The 23,779-nt window shown below is 39.3% G+C and overlaps 1 protein-coding gene across 1 annotated transcript in view; it reads right to left on the reverse strand.

Moving 5' to 3' along the window:
* The window catches only part of ARL15 (ADP-ribosylation factor-like 15), a 455,923-nt gene that overhangs the window by 312,198 nt on the left and 119,946 nt on the right, over positions 1-23,779 (reverse strand). The gene's annotated exons all lie outside the window — the stretch shown is intronic.

Raw genomic sequence — 23,779 nt, forward strand, 5'->3', positions numbered from 1 at the left:
AATCTAAGGAGTATTCCATAAGGCAACTGGGCTGTTCTCCTCCAAAATACCAATGTCTTAAAAGTCAAAGAAAGACTGAGGAGCTGTTCCACGTTAAAGAAGACTAAAAAGACATAATAAAAATGCAATACATCTTGGACTAGATCCTAGATCAAAAAGGAAAAGAAAAAAGCCATAAATGACATTATTGAGACAATAAGTGAACACTGAATATAGACTGCATATTACATAAGAGTACTGTATAAGGTTAAATTTCCTGAATTTAATCAATGTACTGTGGTTATGTAAGAAAAATCATTGTTCTGAGAAAATATTCTAATTATTTATAATACCTCTAAGTATTTAGAGGTGAAGGGTCTTGATGTCCACAATTAACTGGCTCAGAAAAATTCTAAATCTCCAGCTCCATCTTTATCTGGTGAGGAGAGTGATAAAGTCAACATGGCAAAATGTTAATGACTAGTGATGCTCAGTGAAGAGAATAGAGGAAAATTCCTTGTTCTGGTCTTACCACTGATATTATTTCAAAATACAAAGATTTTTAAAATCATTAAATAGAGTCTCTGTACATACCATTGCCTTTCTGGCCTTTGTTAAATTCTATTTCAGGTCAACCAACCAGGGTACTATGAACTGTAGTATAGTTTGTGCATTACACAAACCTGTTTGCTCTATAAGAGTTAAAGACAAGGGGATCTGGGCCAGGCACGGTGGCTCACGCCTATAATCCCAGTACTTTGCGACCAGTCTGGCCAATGTGGTGAAACCGTGTCTGTACTAAAAATACAAAAAAAAAAAAAAAAAAAAAAAAAAAATTAGCCAGGCATGGTGGCAGGTGCCTGTAATCCCAGCTACTCAGGGGACTGAGGCAGGAGAATCACTTGAATCTGGGTGGCAGAGGTTGCAGTGAGCCAAGGTCACACCACTGCACTCCAGCATGGGCAACAAGAGTGAGACTCCATCTCAGAAAAAGAAAGGAAAGAAACAAAGGAAAGAAAGAAAGAAAGTCAGCCAAGAGGATTTGTGAGACAGGGTATCATTCGTGCAGCTTTTGATCTTTCTACTTATCCATAGGGGACAACAATGTGCCAGCTTATAGAGCCGGAAACATTTAGACCCTGAATGATTCATGAGAGAAAGAGGGAAAGGGGGAAACAGGGAGGAAAGAAGGCAGATCTACTCACCTCTGGGTCATCTGGAGATCATGAGAGAAGAGACCTATAAAAAAGTCTGTTGATTCATCTCACTCAGATAAAATCTGAATCCTAATTGGCTGTCATACTCTCGTAAATGAAGCTTGATTATCTCTCTCCCTCATTTCTCACATCTAATCAACAAATCCAGTTCATATGACCTTTGAAGTAGCTCTAGGATCTGTCCACTTCTGTCCAGCCCAGGCCATCATCACCTGGACAACATCAATATCCTCCCACTAGGTCCAGTATATTTGCGCTTGTGCCCCCTCTTCTCCACACTGCAGCCACTGGATTGCTTATAAACAGAAAATCTGACCATACGTGCTTAAGTCATCCCAGTGACTTTGCCCAGCTCTCCAGCTCAAACCCTTACCATGGTCTACCCCACACTCCATGATATGCTCCAGCCAAGCTCACAAGTCGCATTGCCTTCACTCCCCTAGATCCTCCAGCCATTCCCTCTCTTACCTCAATTGAGGCATCTAATATGCGGTTCCCTCTTTCCCCTATTCTGGACTTAGCCAACACTTCATCAATTTTAGGTCTCAATTTAATCATCCAGTCCTCAGGGCAGTCTCCTCCAATCCTAAGATTGTGTTAGCAATTCACGTCAAGCTCTACAGGGCTTTTGTAAATTCATTACACAGACAATTGTAGTTTCTTATTAATCACCAGCCTGTAAGAACCATGTCTGTCCCCCTTCTTCTCAGTACCCCCAGTGTCTAGCAGAGAACATGGCATAGAATCTACCCTCAGCAGATAATTGTTGAATGAAGAATGAACGACACTTAAATTTTACCTAAGCAAAGGAAAAAGAAAACATAGAGACTAATAGGATGCTTGATCTATGCTCTCTGGGCCCTCCACGCTTCAAGAAAATAATGTCAAAATAAGAAACCCTGGACTTTTTCACTTCACTTCAATGCCATTAGTTAGCCTAGTTCCCTAAATAGTGGTTTTGGTGTACAGGATCAACTTTCTTGGTAAATTAGAGCTTCTTTTTGTCCTAGATTCACTTTTCCTCCATTTTCAAGAGGTTCTGCCTGCTTGTGGTAAACAATTCCATGACCCATATTCTTTGTGGGTTTATTCACGCTAATTGTATTTCCTCTCAGTCTTTTCAAGCCTGAGGAGTCCTACTTATTTCAGTCTGTCTTCATCCTATGAGATGTTCTTCTCTGACCTTCCTTTAGTTTCAGCACACCCTCTCCCACAAGCTTAATGACCATAACTACTAAGAGCATTCTAGACGCCAACACATCGCGTCGTGGATTCATATGAAGGCTGGCTGATACTGTCTGACTTTTACAAGCTTTTTTATAAAGTCTGTCTCCCAGACTCAGCATGAGAGTTTTTCTCAGAGATAGGTTTATTTATGTATGTATCTATTCCCTCAAAGATGGCCACTGGCTAGCAGCTGTTCAGACTTAGAAAAGGTCTTCCACATTCAATTAGGACAAACAATAAAACTAGTCACAGAGTTTCTTTTACTGGGCTGCTTTGGTCTTGTTTGGGGTTCAGGGAGGAGAGATCCCATTCCTGCTCTAGAGGCCCTCATTCTCACTCAGCTCCTTCCTCTGGACTATCTCCTGGAGGAGGGCTGGCCTGACTATCATAAATCTTAAATATCGCATGAAACTGTATGTGACTGATTGCTAGAGCATCCTGCTTAAATTATTCATGTCATTATCACTCATATTTTTGCCAAACACTCCAGAATTTCATCTTCATGTTCTTTTTAAAATCCAGAGTATAAAAACTTTGTAGCCAACTCCATTCTATTTCACCTGTTTATTCTAGATCACCTAAGGCACTTCTGACATAAAAGATGACTTCACAATGATAGCAGTGATATTCTACTCCACTGTCTTTTCTCTTCTCTCTCTCTTTTTTTTTTTTCCAGATGGAGTTTTGCTCTTGTTGACCGGTGCCCAGGCTGGAGTGCAATGGCACAATCTCAGCTCACAGCAACCTCCACCTCCCGGGTTCAACTGATTCTCATGCCTCAGCTTCCTGAGTAGCTGGGATTACAGGTATGCGCCACGACGCCTGGCTAATTTTTGTATTTTTAGTAGAGACGGGGTTTCACCATGTTGGTCAGGCTGGTCTCAAACTCCCAACCTCAGGGGATCCACCCACCTCCCGCTGGGATTACAGGCGTGAGCCACCACGCCCAGCCTTCTCTTCTCTTTTTCTCAAGACGATCTCTCTCTGTCGCCCAGGCTGGAGTGCAGTGGGGCAATCTCCACTCACTGTAACCTCCAAATCCCAGGCTCAAGCAATCCTCCCACCTTAGCCTCCCAAGTAGCTGGGATTACAAGTGTGCACCACGACACCCAGCTAATTTTTGTATTTGTAGAGATGGGGTTTCACCATGTTGCTCAGGCTGGTCTCCAACTCCTGAGCTCAGGCGATCCACTCACCTCAGTTTCCCAAAGTGCTGAGATTACAGGCGTGAGCCACTGAGTCCGGCTTCTCTTCCCTTTTTATATTCTCACCAGTGATGTCATCTCCAGTCCCATGGTTTCAATCATATAACTGAATGTCATAAAGACATCCAATGTGACATCTCCCCCTGCACCTCCCCAAGCTCTTTCTCAAAGTCCAGGCCCTGTAGTTTCAGTTGTTCTATAAGAACCCAAACCAAAACTGAATAAAACAAAAGCCTCTCCACAAAACCACGGCTATGGAACTTAAAGGCTACATTGATAGTTATTACAAGGCAAAATCTTCTAAATAAATCACACACTCTTAGAAATCAACATGTATTTGAAATGACTGAATAAATCATCCTATGGGTAACAGGAATAGTATCAGATTTTGAGTCAACAAGATAAAACTTTTAAGAGTATGCTACTTCCAATGGGGAAGGAATGGTCATGTTTTCTGAGTCAGTTCCTAAAACTGTAAAGAGTTTTCATTTGTTTTTTGTTTTAAAACTTAATGAAGCTTTGGATCCTATAGTCAATTTACTTAAAATTACTCATTTTGGCCTCTGGACTATACTGTACCAAAGTTCATTGTATGTGTCTCCTACAGCAGCTCTTGCATTGTTAAGAGTAAGCCCTTTTCACTGGCGTACAATGCGAAACACAATGCTGTCGGCAGCCCTGACAGCAAGCGGCAAACTCAGGCCTCATTCCCAGGCCAGACACTAAGGCATTGTGTAACTCTGCTCAAGCCTCATAAACCTATCCATGCTTCAGTTTCCCCATGATTAACCAGTAACGTTTTAACACTCTCTGCCACTTCCTTTCTTCAGGAGGATGTTATGAGGCCTGGGTGCAATACTTTATGCTACTAAGAAAGGCACCATACGGGTAAGTAACTGCTCATCACGATGTTCATTTTCCCAAGGTATCTTAGGTGATAGTTAGCTTCCTTAGACAAGGGCCTGGCCGCCCAATATACAGCCCAGACTGTAGTACCTCCAATAGCCCACAGCAGCCTCCACATGCTCCATTCTATCCCAGTTCAGCCCAAGACACTAAACACACACCACCTGTCCCCAATCCCCTGGTAGCAGCAAATAGAGAACAGAGCCAGTCTGAATATAAGTATAGCCTCTGGGAGACCAACCAAGGTCATGGTCTCCATTGCCTAGACTGCTTCAGCTCACAGGCCTTTTCACACGGGGACAGTTATGACTCGGTCTTTTTTAAAAGAACCCAGTGTATCCACCATATTATGTCAGGACACAGGATGTTTCCCCATTCTGTGTACCCACAAACTTCTAGTGCTGTATTTGAAGAAACGGTGTGCCTAGGTCTTGAGAGAGGGCAAAGACCAGAATCACCAGTAATAACTGACTATATCGTAGACTTTGGACAAATCATATAATCATATAATCAACAGCTGAAATAATCGATTAGCTTAAAAGCAGAAGCAAACCCCTTAGAAATATGTGCTTAAAAAGGAAGGTGACTACAAATATTGGGAAGAAATGAAAGCAAACGATAAAATTACTAGAGTAAAATAAGGACTTGCATTTCAGTCTGATGACCTAGCACTAAGACAGCAAGATGATCTTAAAATGTCCCCATTTGTGTTGGGAACAGAAAGAAGGTATTTATTTCCTGAACAGTGCCAGACATTTGGTAGGTCTAGCAGAGCACTGTACACAATTGGTACTTGATGAATAACCCCTCATGTCAACATTGCAAAGCACTAATTAAGCATTTAATTGTACATTTCATTTTCCTCTCTATTTCAACCTTAATGACTCCAGCTACCCTCCAAATCACCACTATTCCTTCATATGATCTGAGCACTTAACGTTTCTATGCCACCCTGTTCCTGTGCACACAGAATAAAAGTTCCTCCCTACTTTCCTACTTGGCAAACTCCTACTCAAAGTTCTGTTTAAAGGGCACCTCCTCTGAGAAGTCTTCAATTTCCTCAGAGAGAAATAATCCTTTCTTCCACTTCTTGGTCCTGTACACACACTAGCACTACAGTTAATACTATGCCACATGTATTCTTTTCTAAGATTCACTGGCTGATAGAAATATGCACATAGACGCAAAGGCATATCCATTCTTGGTCCTATTATAGGTTCAAAAATCTCAATTTTACAGCTACCAAGCGGTGGCCAGGCACCAAAACAGAGCAGCAAAGTTGTCCTACAAATATGATGAGAATCTAGCTCAAACATAGATGAGAATCTAGCTCAAAATCCTCCCACTTTGGCACTGGCCCCTGCATTGCCAGTATTTCCTACCATCCTGTTTCGCTAAATTCCCAGCCCTTTGGGACATGGCATTTGTTTCAATTGATGCTCTGTTTTTCATCATGAATACATGATTTTATTCTGAGCATGATTTCAATTTGATTGAAGCTCTGTATAGTTGCTGGAAACTTTTCTTCAGTCGGCTTCGGGACCTCCCCACAGCCACACTACCCAAGCCCCACACTGTTTCCTTCTCATTTCAATACTGGTCTCGCCAGACAGAAACACAAGCTCTCCTATGACAGCTCACCAGGTCTTTTTCTATGTGGCCCAAGGGTGGGGCCAAGCACTGCACTCAATAAATACTTGTTAGATTAACAAAACATCCATGAGTTGGTACCTAAAGGGAAGAGAAAAATCACCCATAATTTTAAGCGGATATATTTCTCACATAGTTGGCTTCCAAACCAAAAAGAGGCAGCTATTCATTCTGACCCTTCTCCAACTTTCATAATGAAGAAAAAAAAAGCTTCTAAAAATAAGTCAATTTCTAGACGTGTTTTCTAACACTAAGCATTGTTCAATGAGTAAAACATTAAGAAGTGCTTAAATATCTACAATGACTTGATTTAGAACAAAATATTTTCCAGGTTAGTAACTGTCAGATACGGCTCTGTCTTTTGAAAATGTAAACCCCATACAAAATACAACACGCTACAAAATATGTTACAGGATTTGTCAGAGCTGCTTGAGCTCTGTAGGAGACACTGGGGACAGGCGTCCTCATAAATTAAAAATAAAACCGTATTGACACCAGATATAAGTGACTTATGGGTATTAATGTATCCATTCCCTAAAAAGTGCTATATGATTTCAATGTAAAGGGAGGAAACTGAGGCTCAAAGAAGTTAAGTAACTTGCCTATGTGGAACAGGATTCAAACCCTGGCAGTCTGGCTCCTGAGCTGCTTTCCAAACTTCTGCAATGATAAGCCTCTAATTTCCGAGGGCATGTCACGCAAAGGAAACTTTAGATCCATTCTGTGTAGATAGAGGGCAACACAGAGATAAGAAAATGTACCAGAGAGCTATTAAGTGGCAGAGCTGGGGTTCATGGCAGAGCTAGGGTTTGAGCCAGGGTTATTCCGCTCCAGAGCCCTGGTTCATGCCCTCAAGTCAGGGATTAGAGCATCAGAAGTGGGGTGTTCTGTTCTTTTGAGGGAGCGAAAGAGTGCTTTAAGTAAGTTTGCCTGTGTAACTGAAGAGAAAAACACCGGGCAAGGGAAGGCGAAGATACAAGTCTTTGTATTGCTTCTTTACTTGTACCAGCAGGTTTATGGCTAAAGTATCTCTCATTCCAGGCAAAAGGGACCTGCAGCTGTCTTGGAGTTAGAGGAGTTGGGTGAGAAATAGCATCATTAAGGTTCTTGCCCTGCTGAATTAGAGAGCATGGGAGGAAGAGGAGAGGAGACTGACTGGGATGGAAGAAAAGGGGGTACCAAAGTCCTGCTGGCTTCTCTCTTTCACACTGTTTGCTTCTTTCATTTAACCCTTTTTTGTCCTCTGGAAAGGACAAAACTTATGTATTAAGAGAAGCCAGTCAGGTGCGGCGGCTCACGCCCATAATCCCTGCACTTTGGGAGGCCAAGGTAGGTGGATCATTTGAGGTCAGGAGTTCAAGACCAGCTTGACCAATGTGGTGAGACCCTGTCTCTACTAAGAATACAAAAAGTAGCCAGGCGTGGTGGTATGTGCCTGTAGTCCCAGCTACTTAGGAGGCCGAGGCAGGAGAATTGCTTAAACCTGGGGGACTAAGGTTGCAGTGAGATGAGATCATGCCACTGCTCTCCAGCCTGGGCGACACAGCGAGACTATCTTGAGAAAAAAGAAAAAAGAAAAAAAAGAGAAGCCCATGTGAGCTGCAGAGATTTCCAATACTAAGCATAGCAGTAAGGAAAAAAATCTCTTTTGAAACAGCCTCAAATTATATGCATATATAAATTATACCTTAAAATATATGTGTATATAAATTATATCTCAATAAAGTAAAATAAATAAGCAAATACTAAATAAAATATGTTGGAGGAGAGTATAGGAGAAAATATATGAATAAACTGGGTTATGCAGAAAGGCATGTGAAGGAGAAGGTCTATAATGAGCATGCAATCTCTCAGCTAATCCTATCTTTCTAGTTGTAAGAAGAGAAACAAAAATCAAATATGCTTGGATGTCTTAGGGTGACTACTGGTTCTTGCAAACAAGTTCAAAATGGCATCTGTAGCAAGAGAAATAATAAACAGGGCAAGGGAGTGCTGTGAAGAGGCCCCTGGCTGCCAGACAGAAGACTTCTCCATCTTCCAAGAGCAACCTATGTTTTGAGGTGGAAATCCTGTCATCCTTTAGACCCTAGTGAGAAAAAAAAAAACAAATTGTTTTTACAGAAGGTGGGTCAAACCTTTCAGCCATGTTGGCTGCTGGGAGCACACAGATGAAGGCTTTGGACTGGAATTGTCCCAGGGCTGAGGCTTCTGGCCAATACATCACACTGCCTCAGGACACTAAGTCTGTCTTTGCCTTACCCTTTGTATTTCTCAATCCACATTCCTTTTTGGGGTGAAATACTCCATTATTTCTGCTTTGTTCTGGGCTGTCTCCTGTCTCTGTCCCTATTAACTCGTGGCAACAAAAGAAACAAACAGAAGCAGGGGATTTCATGCTTAGCAGCTATAGACATTGGCCTCACGGCTTTGCAGAGGGGCAGACATCTGAGACTTTGAATGGAAGAGAGTGCCGCTGCGCTGAACCAGACCTGGGGCCCACGTGGCTCCCAGTCTGCATCAGTCATCCCTGATCAGGGGCTTTCAAGAGTCTCGGTATGTGGAATTCAAAATGAACCAAAAAGGGAAGTTTTAAAAGTTAGGGCATGTATCTGATGATTAGATTTAAAGAAATGAATTCAAGATTCTCATATAATTCCCAGGTATGCATAATTTCACATCTTCTCACACTGGAAATAGATCAGAGGAATAGGATTTTTTTTCTTTTACTAGGAAAGGATACTAGGTAAAAAAAAATAAATGTTTCTTTTTTAAAAAATCTAATTCTTATATTGTAATGGCTTGATGGGAAAAAATCAATTTTTATAATAACAGAATTATGCAATAAAACCAGCAATAAAATACCCAGGCATGAATGTCTGTAATGAGACCTAAGCTTTATATGCCACATTCACAAACATCTCCAAATCAGGGCCTCACCTAGGTCAGTTTCAGACCATGTACTACTTTTTCCTAAAGAGCAAAGTAATACAGTTTAAAGGAAAGTGAATGAGAAACTAATGCATTTTACAGAAAATCTCTTTTTTTGGTGATTACCTGAACAGAACATTTCTAAACAGGAAGTAGGGCATAAAAATACACAAACACTTTTAACATTCCTTACCAAGGGCATTTTCTATATTTTATACACTTGAGAAGGGTCAGGACATGGAAACATTTAAAAGGAGCTAGGTGGCCGGGCACAGTGGCTCATGCTGGTAATCCCAGCACTTTGGGAGGTCAAGGGAGGATGATCACTTGAGGCCAGGAGTTCGAAACCATCCTGATCAACATAGCGAGACTCCATCCCTTCAAAAGAAAAATTTTAAAATTAGCCAAGTCTGATGGTGTGCACCTGTAGTCCCAGATCCTGGGGAGGGTGAGGCAGGAGGATTGCTTGAGCCCAGGAGTTCAAGGCTGCAGGGAGCTATGATTGTGCCACTGCACTCCAGCCTAGGGAACAGTAACACTGTCTTAAAAAAAAAAAAAAAAAAGAGAGAGAGAGAGAGAACGAGAGAGTGCTAGGTTCCATAAGTAGACCTTCAATTGGATTTAAATATCACCACAAAAATCCCTAGGAGGAAAGATCTCAATAAAGTAGATTCTTTCCATTCTTTGTGCTTTTGGAACTGAAGCTAGAAAGGCTTCTAACAAAAAAAAAAAGGAAAACAAACCAAAATCATTTTTCTTGTAATCCCTAAAAGTGGAAATCCTATTCTATTCTTCACTTAACAATCTTTTAGGCTCCATAAAGATGGAGCTCAGTCCCACATATTCTACTAGTCACTAGTTCCTACGAATCTGTCCAACTTTGCCTCTATTATTTCCCCATTCCTCCCAGACCCCAGTGCCTTTCTTTGTTCAGGACATCACCACAGTCCTTTGGATAACCACACTACCTTTTCTCCTAACTGGTGTCATTAGCTCAGGTCTTATCCTACTTCAATTCAGTCTCCAGAATACTATGTTTTTCCCCTGACTTAAAACCTTTCTATAGCCACCCACAGCTATTGGGATAAAGTACAGACTCCTTATCCAGGCAGACAAGGAGCTTTATGATCTGACCTTTGCCTTCATTTCTGGCATCCAATAGTTGTTATGCGGACCACGTGAAATAACGTCTATAACAGCTAAAACATGGTTTGACACACAAAACTTGATAATAATATTAATCATTATTTTTCCCACCATACACATGGCCCTCAAGGCAATCATATGCACCTCCATGCAGCTTCTGCTCCATTCTCTTTCCTGCTCTATGTCAGCAAAGGGGCTGACCCTCTGCTTGCTTATACATCCTTCCTCAGTATTTTCCTCTGGCTGGCTCTTAGTTATCCTTCAAAATTCAGCTCAATGATTATTTCTTGCAAAACAACTTCTGTGACTCTCAGACTGATTTAGATGACCTTCTCCAAACTCCCTGAGTACCTTTTCTATTTCACTGTCATAACACTCATCATTCTGTCAAGTACAGTTGATTTGCCATCCATCTTCCCCCACTGGACTTAGAGCACTTGAATGTAGGCGCTACTTTTAATTCAACTTTGGACCATGAGTGTCTGACCAAGCCACGTGGCCAGATGTGCTCCTCAGTGATGTACGTGGCTATGATTAAAAGCATAGTTAGACAAGCCTGAAATCAAACCCTATGGCAATTAGGACAAGTTACTTCACTGACAGCTAATCTAGAAAATAGGGATCATCTCACAGGATTGCTGGGAGTAGCAAATAAGGTACTGTATACAAAATACTCAGCCCAGTACTCAATAATCAAGAGGTGTTATTATCATCATGAGTGCTAATATTAGATTTTTCACTTACAATAGTGTTTTCCCAAAGAAAACTTATTTTTATGGCCACACATTAGGGATTCTTCTCGCAGTAGATAATTAAAGATGATTCAGGGCTTGGGCTTATTTTAACATCAATTTGGTCAAAGATCTGATATGATATGCCAATCCTAATGGTGGCTAATGACATACAGGCAGTCCTTTTGGTTTGCAATAATAACAACAATTAAAAGGTCATATAGTATGACATATAGTGGGACAATCGTTGGATTTTTTTCTTCCCCTAAAGGTGAAAACCCCTAAAAACACACTTTCAAGGATTACTGGTCTATCCTACCAGTTAAATCAACTCTCTTTGAATATAAATTTCTATGTAGACCTAGACAAAAGCATAACAGAGCAGAAGTGTCCGTAATCCCTGTACATCCTCAAGTCACATTGCTTTAACTGCTGACAAAGACAAATGTTTACTATGGTCTAGCGCGGAGAAGCCAATACAGTGAGCGAAATGCTATCTCGCCTCACACATCAGCACACGTGCCAGACAGGTTCTGATTGCAAAGTCTGTTATTGGTGATGAGAGAGGCAGAGAGGGCACAGCTGGATATTTCAGATCCACAGCTGAGCTGGCAGCAGTGGGAGTTCAAGTCATCTTCTCACTTGAAAAGCTGGAATGAATCTGTGAGAGTTATTTAAAGGTGTGCTTTATTAAAGAGGCACTTTCTGACTACTGTCAAACTTCACGAGCAAAAGCTGAACACATAGATAAAGGCAGATCTATGTGGGGTCACCTATTAGATGTCAACTGATCTCTTTCAGCACCCACAAATCACTTATTGAAAATGAAACACCAAAAAAAAAGTTTCCCTTCAAGATTAAATGTAGCACGTAGACTTAATTTATATTACTAATGCTTTTAGTATTTGCTTTATATTATTCCCTGAAATTAGTACGGGCACAAATGCCTTAGATTATGTTTCTTGAATTTATAGCCCAAATTACACAGATTATACAAGTACCATATACGGATTCATGAAGATATTAGAGAGGCTCCATGGGCCTTATACATTTAACTAGAGCCTTACTAGAATAGTCTCAGTAGCATTGACTTTTATTTTTTATTTTTTATTTTTTTGTCAAAGCACTCACTCTATCAAAGGAGTTCTCAAACTACCAGGAAAATATGATACTTGAACATCCCAAATGTTTCTTAAAAAGAGATATCCTCATTTTCCTTTTGTACAAAACAGGGTTCAGATTGCAAATAACAAAAACAGCAATTCATTGGAAGAATACTGATAATTCACAGAATTGATGAGAAGGCTAAAGAACAGCAAGAACCAAGGCATCCCAAGGTAACATTATTATCAGTTTAGGAGTTGCCACTCATGCTAACTGCTTGCCACCCTGCACCAAACTCCACTGCAGCCACCAGAATGACATGAGAAGGCTCCAACCCTGTGCGGTGTGCTACTGAGCTGGGGTATCTAACTAGCCAAGCCTTGCTGGGTCTCATGCTGGGGCCCTGGCTACCAGGTTGTTGAGGAAAAAACTGCTGCCCCCTACCATCAGCAATGGAAGGAGGGAACCTTGATTCCAAGTTCTTGTGGGGTTTTGTCCAAAGCAGGGCAGCCAAAACCAGTATCAACTATGCATTTGGTCCACTGGCCCAACAGACAGCAGAACTTATCTAATACTACAACTGAAGGACATAAAACAGAACATATTTATTCATCTTCCAATTCCACAGACTGATTCTGACGGAATGTGCCAGAGTCTTGGGAAGGGCTAAGAGTCAGTCTGAACCAAGGCAGGGGACAGGATGAGGGCTGGTAGAAAACCTAGAGTGAATTTTCCTGAGCAAACACATTTTGCCCTCTCAGTGTCCCACTTGTTATTTAATACTCAGCTCTCCTATTCTACATGTACTCCCTTCTCCCTTTTTATTTTCCTAGTGATAAATTATTACATGTAAGAAGATGAGGCTGGCTGTGAATGTAGAGGAGGCAAATGCCTGGCAGCTCTTAAGTTCATACTTGCATATTTTTTGCTTTCCTTTCACCTTCAATATCTTATGGGGAGAAAATGGGATAGGACATATTTGAAGCCATGTGTAACACCTAGCTTTTGTTAATTAAACACAAAAACTCAGTGGGACAGTCTGAGCTATTGTTTGTCACTAGCAGTGTAGATAGGTATAAACTCCTTAAGGATGTGTGACTAGCCATTCTTTTCTTTCTTTCTTTTTTAAATAAAACCATTCTGGTTTTCAACATGTTTGTCTAAGTAAGGTACAATCCTTCAAGTCTCCCTTTTCCAATTTGCACATCACACCATAATTGTAAAGCAACTGTTACAACAAGAACAAAAAAACTACTCATCTGGAACATGCAACAAAAAATAGAGCAGTCATATTTATGGTTAGCAATAAATAAATAAAGGTCCTTGGCTAACAAACTCAGCTTTCCCAAAAGGAAAAAAACCTGAAAGCTCACAGTAAACTATCATGTTAAGAAAAAGCAGTGGGGGAATGGGAGTGGGAGGTAAAGGATTAGGTAAAGGCATGTGTTTTATAGAAAAGGACATTAGGCCTCATTTGCTTGGTGAATCTGTGGAAATAATTTATGATATACTATACAAGGAATTATGACTCCATCCTGAACAGACTGCTTATCTCCCCGTGGCTCTTCATAAGCAAGAAAGGGTATGCTCATGACTCTTTGACTTTAGGGTTAACATTGATTTTATAATTACAATAATATTGGATACCAAGGTCCTCAAGGGAATTATTCATGGACAAATTAGAGACAGTATTTGCCAGAGATAAAATATTCATCACCAACAGAGTACATAAAATGTATCTGAGAGGATCAGGGCTCACTTGGGACCTACACAAGAGGAGTAAGACGTCACCAGAAAAATGCAAGAACTCTCTGATATGTAAAAATCTGAAACAAAGAATGTCAGTCTTAACAAATTCTGCACATATTAAAATAAGACCTCATTGTCACATAATCTGGGGGCATTCCGGTAGGGTGAGAATAAACAATTGCCCTGAAATTTTCTTAGAGGGCTTCCAAAGCAAATACATAACAAGGACCCCACAGCTCTCCTTTTAATCCTATTAATTTTAAATTTCTGACAAATCGCAAACTTCTCTTTGCCTAAGGGTTATGTCTCAAGCTAACCTTTTTTTTGTGCAATCTTTAAGGTTTTCTACATATAGGTTCATATCACTGGCAAAGTCAACATCCAAAAGTCAGTTGCATGTCTGTACACTGATAATTAACAACCTGAAAAGGAAATTATGAAAATAATTCCATTTATAATAGTATGTAAAAGAATAAGACACTTAAGAACTAACTTAACCAAGGAGGTGAAAAGCTTGTACAATAAAAGCCACAAAACATTGCTGAAAGAAATTAAAGAAGATACAAATAAATGGAAACATATCCTATGTTCACGGACAAAAGACAATAATGTTAATCTGTCAACATTAACCAAAGGGATTCAGTGCAATCCTATCAAAATCCAAATAAATTTTTATGGAAATAGAAAAACCCATCCTAAATTCATATGGAGTCACAAATGACAGAACAATCTTGAAAACAAAGAACAAAGCTGGAGCTCCAGACTCACACATCCAGATTTCAAAACAAACATACGGTAACAAAAAGAGCATGTTATTAGCACAAACACAGACATATAGACCAATGAAATAGAATAGAGATCCCCAAAATAAACCTTTGCATGTATGGTCAAATGATTTTGGGCAAGGGTGACAAGACCATTCAGTGGGAAAGAATGGTCTTTTCAACAAATGGTGCTAGGAAAACTGGATATGCACATGCAAAAGAATAAAGTTGGACCCTTACCTAATGCCATATACAAAAGTTAACTCCAAATGAATAAAAGCACTAAATGTAAGACCTAAAAGTATAAAAAACATAGAAACATAGAAAGTTTTTTCTTAGAAAAAACATAGGACAAATGCTTCATGATTGAATTTGGCAATAATTTGCTGGACATGATACCACAGACACAGATGAAAAAAGAAACAATAGGCAAATTGGACTTTATCAAAACTAAAACAGTTGGTACAACAAAAGAAAATGTCAATAGTGTAAAAAGGCAGTCTATAGAATGGGAAAAAATATTTGTAAATCATATCTGTAATAAGAGATCAATGTCCAGAATATGTAGAGAACACCTAACACTGAACAATAAAAAAAAACTCTGTTCAAAAATGGACAAAGAATTTGAAAAGACATTCCTCCAAAGAAGATAAACAAAAGGCTAATTACGTATATGAAAAGATGCTCAATATCACTAATCATCAGGAAAATGCAAATCAAAACTACAGTGAGGGCCAGGTGTGGTGGCTCACACCTATAATTCTAGAACTTTGGGAGGCAAGGCAGGTGGATCCCTTGAGGTCAGGAGTTTGAGAACAGCCTGGCCAACACGGTGAAACCCCGTTTCTACTAAAGATACAAAAAAATTAGCCAGGCGTGGTGGTGCACACCTGTAATCCCAGCTACTCAGGAGGCTGAGGCAGGAGAATTGCTTGAACCCAGGAGGAGGAGGTTGCAGTGAGCCAAGATCACCCCACTGCACTCCAGCCTGGGTGACAGAGTGAGATGCTGTCTCAAAAAAAAAAAAAAAATTTTGGTGAGATATCATTTATTAACACATCCATTAGGATGGCCACTGTCTTGGTCTGTTCCTGTTGCTATAACAAAATATGTAATTTACAAAGAACAGAAGCTTATTTTCTCACAGTTCTGGAGGCTGGGAAGTCCAAGATCAAAGCACTGGCATTTTGTGTCTGGTGAGAGCCTTCTGCTACATCTTCACATGGCAGAAGACAGAAGGGCGAAAAGGGCCTAGCTAATTTCCTGGAAGCACTGGATAAAGGTATTAATCCCATTGATAAGGCCATAGCCCCCAGACTTAATAACTTCCTGAAGGCCTCACCTTTTAATACCATCACATTGGGTCTTAGGTTCCAACATATGAATTTTGGGGAGGACATGCACATTCAAATCATAACAGCTACTATCAGAATAATGGAAAATAACAAGTGTTGACAAGGATATGGAGAAATCAGAACCCTGTACACTGCTGGGGAGAATGTAAAATGATACAGCAACTGTGAAAAACAATATGACAGTACCTCAAAAAATTAAAAGTAGAATTATCATCTGATCCAATAATGCCATGTCTGGGTATATATCCAAAAGAACTGAAAGCAGGATCTGGAAGAGTTATTTGTACACTCATGTTCATAGCAACATCATTCATAACAGCTAAAGCACGGAAGTACCCTATATGTCCATCAACAAATAAATGGATAAACAAAATGTGATATAGACATATAATGGATTATTATTTAGCCATAAAAAAGAAGGAAGTTCTGACATATGTTACAGCATGTTTCAACCCTGAGGACATAAGACTAAGTTAAATAAGCCAGCCAGCCATAAAAAGGACAAACACAGTTTGACTCTACTTACGTAAGACAGAATTAGTCAAAGTCATAAAGACCAAATGTAGAATGGTAGTTACCAGGAAACAAGGAGGGGGATACAGAGAGTTATTGTTCAATGGGTATAGAATTTCGGTGTTACAAGATGAAAACGAGTTATGAAGATGTATGGTGGTGATGGTGGTGATATAATATTATAAATGTATTTAATACCACTGAGCTGCATACTTAAAAATAGTTAAGATGGTGAATTTTATATGTATTTTACAAAACTAAAAAAAAAATTTTTGAAAAAAAAATCCCACAACGATTTATAACTCATCCCAAACCTATTCCTCCTGAAACTTTCCTCCTTAGTTAACAACAGCTCCATTTTCTCAGTTGCTCAGGCCAAAAACTCTAGAATAATCCTTGGCACCTCTTTTTCTCTCAAACCACACATCCAATCAATCAGAAAATTCTGTCAGCAATAGCTTCAATATATATCCAGACTCCAACTACTTCTCACCACCTCTACCCTTACCACCCCAATCTAAGCCACCATCATCTGTTGCTTTGATTATTCCAAAAGCCTCGCACTGGCTTCCTGCTTTCACTCAAACCTCCCTATAGTCTATTTACAGCACAGTAGCCAGAGTTATCCTGTTAACATATGTCAGATCAAGTCTCTTTTCCACTCAGAATACTCCAAAGGCTCCCATCTCATTCAGGCTAAAAATGGAAGCCCTTATAGCAGACTAAAAGGTCCTATAAAAATCTGCCTCTTTCCTCCTTCCTCCCCGACTTCTAATTATTTCTATGACAACATCTACTACTATTTCTTCCCTCAGTCAGTTGCTCCAAGCAAACTGGCCTTCTTGCAGTTCCTGACCCACGCTCAGTAACATCCAACTTCAGGACCTTCGTACTTGCCATTCCCTCTGCCTAGAAATCTCTTGCCCTAGAATACACATGATTCATAGTCACTCCTTTATGTTGTTTGGGTCTCTACTCACATATCACCTTTTCAGTGAGACCTGCCCTGATCACTTTTAAAAATGGCACATGTACCCTAGAACTTAAAAGTTTTTTTTTTTTTTTTTAAAAAGGGCCAGGTGCGGTGGCTCATACCTGTAATCCCAGCACTTTGGGAGGCCGAGGCAGGCAGATCACAAGGTCAGGAAATCGAGACCATCCTGGCTAACACAGTGAAACCCCGTCTCTACCAAAAATACAAAAAATTAGCCAGGCCTGGTGGCAGGCGCCTGTAGTCCCAGCTACTCGGGAGGCTGAGGCAGGAGAATGGCGTGAACCTGAGAGGTGGATCTTGCAGTGAACCAAGCGAGATCGCACCACTGCACTCCAGCCTGGGTGACAGAGCGAGACTCCATCTCAAAAAAAAAAAGTCAAAACAGAAAAAAAAAGTGCAACCTCTCCCACCACCACATGTTCTATCCCCCTTATGTTTTCCCACAGAACTTACTGACTTCTTACATACTCAGTAATTTACTTATTTATTTGTTTATTGTCAGTCTTCCCTCACTAGAACGTAAGTCCCTTGATGGCAAGATTTTTTACAATTGTTTTATTGAATTATTTCCTAACCTTTTATCATCCTACAGAGGTTGATGGAATTCTGTATTCTAGCCACATTTTTCTTGAATGGAAGGAACATACTTCCTTTTCAATCACATTCTATTAAATTTGGCAAACCTTATACTTTTATGTGACTTCTCCTGTGTTTTGTCTTCCCCTAGAATTATAACACTAAGGTCATGCTAATGACAAAGAGTTGGGGTGGGGGGCGGGTCTAGACAGTTTTATTTTCTAATCTTTACAAGAAGACACAAGAGGAGAAACCAGTCTTTTGAGAGAAAAAACCGAAAACGTTAAGTGTCATGGAAGTAAGAAAACTTAAGTGTTTCAAGAGCGGGGAGGTAAGCAAGTAAGATGAATGCTTCTAAGTAGTAGTTAGATCAGAACACACAGATAACCATTGTATCTGGGAATATGGAGGATATCGGTGATCTTCCCCAAGCACCATCTTACTGGGGTGGTAAAGACAGAAATCAAGGGTATGTATTTAGGTCCAGTGACACTTTTCATTTGAAATGTTTCACATAGGATATTCCTTCCATTCCCATAGCTTCAACTATTTTGATGACTTCTGAATCCCATATCTGCTTCAACGTCCCATTCTGCAGAGCCAAACTAGAGTTTTTAAACTTCCTGTTAAACATCTCTATCTAGATATCCCTTCAGAACTCTCAAACTAATAAAAATCCAAATTCAGTATCAATCCTACCACCCACAAAAGAAACTTCTTCCTTTTTTCTATATTTCCTGTTTCAGTAAATTGCTGCATCATCCAATCCATCACCCAAAGCTTATCCTCAATCCTGTGTCTCTCACAATGTCTAAAATTGACGCAAGTCTCCTATTTGTATTGATTTCACCTATTAAATATTTCTGTAATACTCTAATCCAGGGGACCTCAACCCCCAGGCAGTGAACCGGTACTGGTCCATGGCCTGTTAGGAACCAGGCCTCACAGCAGGAGGTGAGCAGCAGGGAGGCAAGGGAGCACTGTGGCTTGAGTTCCGCTTCCTATCAGATCAGCTACAGCATTAGATTCTCATACAGGCGGGAAGCCTACTGTGAACTGCACATGTGAAGGACCTAGGTTGCTTACGAGAATCTAATGCCTGATGATGTGGGGTGTAACAGTGTCATCCTGAATCCATCCACTCTACCCCAGTCAATGGAAAAACTGTCTTCCACAAAACTGGTCCCTGGTATCAAAAAGCTTGGGGACCTGTGCTCTAATCTATTCCTATTGTTTTACAATAAAGCCTTCACTATTTTTATGCCAAAACTGTAACTACTTCAACTTATGTATTCTACCTAGCTCAATAAATATTTGTTGATTTCCTGAAATAGCTCATATGCCTCTGTTATAAATTACTCAGATCTAAGTTTATAAAATTAATGCTGTCCCTTAAAAAGCTTGGTTGAACTTTTAAAAAAACAAACTGAATAATTGGGGGCTGGGATATCAAGAATGATAATAACTGTAAAAAACATACCAAAACAGAAAGTTCTGTTAGACGTGGGTGTCCCCTGGGAGACTATGGTAGCAAACACTAAAATCCTAATCGCCATGCATTGGAATAATTCCGACTATTACTTTCTTTAGTCCCTTCTTTTCCACCCAGTCTTCTTTGACAACATGTTTCCCCTTCATAATTTAGCTCTATACTGTCTAAAAGCTGTAACTTCAATCGAAGAACCTAAGCATTTTTAAAGCAAACAAAATACACGACATAAATTATTATCAGAGGTATGGACCCACTGAGATGTTCATTTTGAACAAGAAGAGATAAGTCATTCCTGGGAGAACATAGGCAAGGATAAGAGATTATTCAAGCCTAATATGCAAGGCTCCTCACCTCTCCGTCATTTTTATGAGACCCACAACACAGTCTTAACCCCAATAACCTCCATAGGGCCTCACCAAGAAAGGATAGAAAAGACCTCAGAAGTATTTTGGCCCTAAAACATTTTTGAATCAAGCTAGAGAAAGTTATGAAACTCACAGTTGTCATACTTGACTTGCATCCAGAAACACAATTCAAATGAAGCATGTAGTCTAAATGGTTGATAGTTTTCAGCTGGCTGTACTTTCTAGCCACCTAAAATGAAAAATCTAACCTCACCCTAATAAAAATCTTTGACCTGGCAAAAAAAGAAACATATACCTTTGTGGTAAAGTGAGGAGAGGAGGGAGGTAACAGAAATGGTAGAATGACTTTACAGGGTTTTGACTTTTAAACACCAATATTTATAGATTAAAAACTGTCTGTAAGGTTAAGCTTGGAAAGAATCTACTTCAGATACCTGATACAGCACAGGCACAAAATGAACTATGTTTGATCTAACTTGTACCATGGGAGAATTTTACCGTTAGCTTTACCAACTTCCCAAGAGGACTTCTAGTTATGTTCCTTAAAATCCCAAAGGTCTGCGTAGTGAGGTATCCCACAAAGAGTAGGGTGTCCCAGTTCTCCTCTACTAGTAGATGGAAATGACATGGAGATATCGCGAGACACTCAGGATGTTTATTTACTCAGAAAGTAAATCTACGTTCCTTTTGTCCAACAGGCAATATTATTCTTATTTCTCAAGGCCCAAGGTCCGTAACTACTTCTCCCCACTTAAGGCTTACACTACATTCTGTACTTGCAAAATACTTAGTTAGTGTTGCTAATGTCCTACGTACTTAACTACGTACAAGCCAAATTAACCACCTGTGGTCAATATATACCTGGGCAGCAAGGTTCAAGATAGATCCTATATTCAGACTATCATCAATGCAAACACAGAAAAAAATCAATCCAGACTTTACTGTATTCATCCTTTATTCATTAGGAATCATGCAAAAAGCTCACATGAGAATTTTTAAAGGTTACAAAACATGGTAATAGTTTAAATAGCTACAACAACAACTGAAGGCCCCACAGTCATTTCACAAGCTAGAGAAGGAAATAATTTGCTCTTTCCACTAATCTCACAGTTGGCCCAACGTCTGATAGTTCAGGAGATCTTTTTTCTGTTATCTCTAGTCCACTTATAAGCATATATGAGGACACACACTTAATTTGTTTTTCTCTGTTTTTTTCTCATGTCTGAAGTAATACTTGGAATGAATAAGTTGATCAATCAGAAATGTGTAAAGGAAAAGAGAAATGTCCCGTCATATTCAACCCTCCTAGAGATAGATGATCAGTGTTCAATCCTTTAACTTTTCTATGCATATGCTAATATATATGCCTTTCTCTTTTCTTTTTTTAGTACAAAAAATGGAATCATAATAGGCATACAGTTATACAACTAGCTCATTATTTTTCTGACAACTATGTATTAGTCCCATTTTAGGATAAGAAAACAGACCCAAAGAATAGGTGATTTGGCAAAGGTGACTCAGCTAAAAAGTGATGGAGTGGGAATCAAGCCCAGAAATCTGACTGTAGAGTTTGACTGCTCCCCTTCCAAACAGCGGAAAAGCTGTAGCCCATCTTCTCCTGTGTGCTACCAAGCAACCCTGTGATATTCTGATGAACATGCTAGCACATATTCATCAAAACAGAAGAGGATTCTACCTGATTCTTTTTAATGTCAGCACAGAATTATATTGTATGCCTACCCCGAAATTTATCAGTCTCCATTTGGTGGCTAAATACATGGTTAATTTTAAACTATATAGAATTTAGAATTTTAGAGCTAGAAAATACCTTAAAGAATATGTTTTATGGAATCAAAAGTTCTCAAGATAGACAAACATACTAAACCCCAAATCTTGAAGCATATTCATCAAAAAGATCACAGGTTTCCTTGGTAGCAGACAGGACATGGTAGGCTGCAGTTTTTTCCACTATTTAGAAGTTGAGTGCTCAAATTTGAGAGCCAGATTTCTGAGTTTGATTCCCACTCCAACACTTACTCAGCCACCTTTGCCAAATCACCTAAAAAACTGGGCCACCTTTGCCAAATCACCTAAGTTATTTGGTCCTGTTTTCTCATCCCAGTAATGGGACTAATATACAGTTGTTGTCAGGATTAAATTAGTTACAATGTAAAGTACTTAGAGTATTGACTTGGAAATAAAGCAGTAAGTGCTAATAATAATAATAATTATTATTTATGCCATACTAGTTCAAGCTTACCTTAAAAAATTATTAAAATTTCTGTTCTTGGTGTGGGTAGAACAGAAAACACAAACTTCTGGTTGTTACTTGAGATTTTGGCATTTACACATTCAATGCTATTTCTTCATTATTCTTTCATTATTAAAATATAAAACTGTGAATAAACTAGCTGCAGTGGGATATACTGAATTATAAAGGATTTGAGTATATTAAACTGAAATAGGATTGCAAACAGAAATGTGAACATATATTTATGCTAGAATTGTTTGTTATCTATAGAAGCCTCCTTCAAATGAGAAATGGAAGAAAACAAGAAAATAAAAGTCATCAGTCCTACTGCATTTTCATTCATATGAGTTTCACAATAAAGGATGAAAACTTTAAACTCTGAAGAATATACTAGTCAATATATATTGATTCTTCAGTAGTAAAAACACCTGAGATATTTTTGGGAAACAGATATGTTCATTTCAGCTCTTTACAACATATAGATTTGTACTTCCTTTCACATTCGTGGTATTTGTTTTCAGATTTTTTTTTTTTTTTTTTTTTTTTGGGAGTTTTTTACTTGAACCCACTAGACTGAAGTGTAGTAGCAGAGTCCAAATTGTTTGAACATCTTTTAGCTGCAAGAACACAACATTATCAGGCAATTCATTGTAAAAAAGCAGCAAAAAAACTTGTCTGGGTGTTCTCCAGGTAATGAGAAATATCTCATGGATGCCAGGGAAAGAACTTTAAATGACTGCTCTTTTAACACACCTTTCAGGCAAATGTCTTAAGGCCAGTGTCACAGAAAAGCACCTGAGCGGGAGGGGGTGCCCCTGCTTCATGATCACACTAGCTCTGAACATAATTAAAACTAATCCTTTTACCTGCCTACATTTTTTACAAGCACTCTGTTCAGTACAGTACATAAAAAAGGTCTGCATGTTTTGCACCAAGATTCAATCAGTACTTCAACATTTGGGGGGGAAATGCAAGTCCAAACAACAGCAGCTCATTCACTTATTTAAAACATTCAGCTATTTTAAAAGGCTTAGAAAACACAGAGCATAATGGTGTACCAAAATGACAAGTCCTCATCGGAGGCACTGCATCCAAATTTGCTTACCTCAAGCTTTGAGAAACAGCCAAGATATGAAAACTCTAGAGAAGGAAAAACTTATGCCATGACTTGCATTAAGAAACAGGCTATAGAAACAACAAGTGTTTACAAACCAATTGAGGGTACTTATGTTACCCAAGGAAGGATAATAAAAAAATTATCTAAAAAATTAGTTGATATAATCATAAACTAACACCCTAAAAGGGTTACCTGTACTAGAGTTAGGCAGAGGTCAGTGTTGCTCTGTCCTCACATTCATGGTATAACTGAGAGAAAATACAGGGAATATCTTCACTTGGGTCACAGAAAATATATTTCACCTGGCAATAAGCACTTCAGCTGTTGATGACAAACTTTTTATATACAATTTTATTCATCTTTCCATACTCTATCACAGATAGGCGAAAACAACAACTCAATAAGCTGAATCACAATTATACTTCTTCTGCAACGCTTCTTCTCACACTTTATTGAAACGTCACTTGTTATAACAACAAAAAGCCTACCTTCTCAACTAATTGGATTTAC

This window comes from Colobus angolensis, unplaced genomic scaffold (assembly GCF_000951035.1).
Source record: "Colobus angolensis palliatus isolate OR3802 unplaced genomic scaffold, Cang.pa_1.0 Scaffold180, whole genome shotgun sequence".
NCBI classification, from domain to species: Eukaryota; Metazoa; Chordata; class Mammalia; order Primates; family Cercopithecidae; genus Colobus; species Colobus angolensis.